The following is a 1,810-nucleotide window of genomic DNA, read 5'->3' as shown; positions in this document are numbered from 1 at the left end:
GCAAATCCTCCTCAAATTCATTGTACTAGGTCTGTTCCTACAAATGGAATAGCTGATATTAAGTTAGTAATAACGGTTGCTCCTCAGAATGATATTTGCCCTCAGGGTAAAACATATCCTAGGAAGGCTGTTGCTATGGTTAAAAATAGAATGATTACTCCTACTGATCAGGTGTGTATGTATAAGAATGAACCATAATAAATTCCTCGTCCAATGTGTCTGTAAAGACAAATGAAGAAAAATGAGGCCCCGTTAGCGTGTACTGTTCGTAGAAGTCAGCCATAGTTTACGTCTCGGCAAATGTGGGCGACCCTAGAAAAGGCTAGGTCTACATTTGCTGTATAGTGTATAGCTAGAAATAATCCCGTTGCAATTTGTACTATTAAGCATATTCCTAGGAGAGATCCGAAGTTTCATAAGATTGAAATGTTAGCGGGGGTGGGTAGATCTACTAGGGCCCCGTTGGCAATTTTAAATAGTGGGTGTGATTTTCGTAGAGGTGCTGTCATTAGGATGTTCGTAAGGGTCCTGAGAAAGTTGATTGATGTAAGTTTGACTACTACATAAGGGTTAGGAGTAAGTATAAATTACTATTCCTGTTAACGCTGCGTGTTGTAGGTTATTATATGTTACTTAAGAGTATTTGAGTTGATTGAGTTTCTTGAATTATTCTTATAAAGGATAATTCCGTTAAGTCTTTAGTTGGGGTAATTATTTGATCTAATAGAGGAAGAATTGGTAGTAAGGTTAGTGGGACAAGAAATGTTGCTGTTATTCTAGTTGATAGTTTAAATGTTTCATTAGATGCAAGAGAGGATACATAGATGAATAAAACTAATGTGGCTCCCAGGAAGATTAAAAATAAAATATAAGAGAATCATATAAATTTAGATAGTAGGCCTGCTGTTACGCAGATTATTATAGTTTGAAAAATAAGAGTTAGTCCTATGGCTAGGGGGTGTGATATTTGTATAAAGCAAATTGAAGTTGAAATTAAAATTAAAGAAGACAATAAAAGCGTGTTGATACAGAAAGTAGTTTATATAAAATATTAGTTTTGGGGACTAGTGATGGGAAAGTTTCTCCTTTCTGAGCTTCAAGAATAATAATTCATTTACGGTTTACAAGACCATTGTTTTTATTTAAACTACTGAAACTAATGACAATTTTCAATTTTTGGCTTTTTGTTCCTTTGTTTTGCTTGTGTTGTGGTTTATTGGCTTTTGTTGGTAAGCGTAAGCATTTATTAAATGTCTTGTTAAGTTTAGAGTTTATTATAGTAAATATTTTTTGGTTTATAGCTCAGGCTTTCGGTCATCTAGGTAGTGACTTATATTTCGTGTTATTCTTTTTAACTCTTGCTGCTTGTGAGGGAGCACTTGCTTTGGCTTTGTTAGTTTCTATTGTTCGTAGACACGGAAGGGATAATTTTGGGAGTTTTAATGTTTTGAGATGTTAAAATTTATTTTAATAGTTTTATTGATAACTTTGATTGCAGATAGTTGATTGGTTATCCAATTGTCTTTATTTTTGGCTAGTTTTATTTTTGGAGTCTATTCTTTAAATGGGTTTACTTTTTCTTGTTTAGGCTTAAGGTTAGGTTTAGATTATATTGGTTATATTTTAATTTTATTAAGTTTTTGGATTATAGCTTTAGTAGTTGGAAGAAGACAAAAAGTTGAAAATTTAAAAGATTTTAATGGAATCTTTTTGTTAGTTAATATTTTTCTTTTATTAAGGTTAGTTTTGACTTTTTCTTGTCTTGATTATTTAATATTTTATGTTTGTTTTGAAAGTTCTTTAATTCCTA

Source organism: Macrobrachium nipponense, chromosome 10 (genome assembly GCF_015104395.2).
Source record: "Macrobrachium nipponense isolate FS-2020 chromosome 10, ASM1510439v2, whole genome shotgun sequence".
NCBI lineage: Eukaryota > Metazoa > Arthropoda > Malacostraca > Decapoda > Palaemonidae > Macrobrachium > Macrobrachium nipponense.
This window is presented reverse-complemented; position numbering follows the sequence as displayed.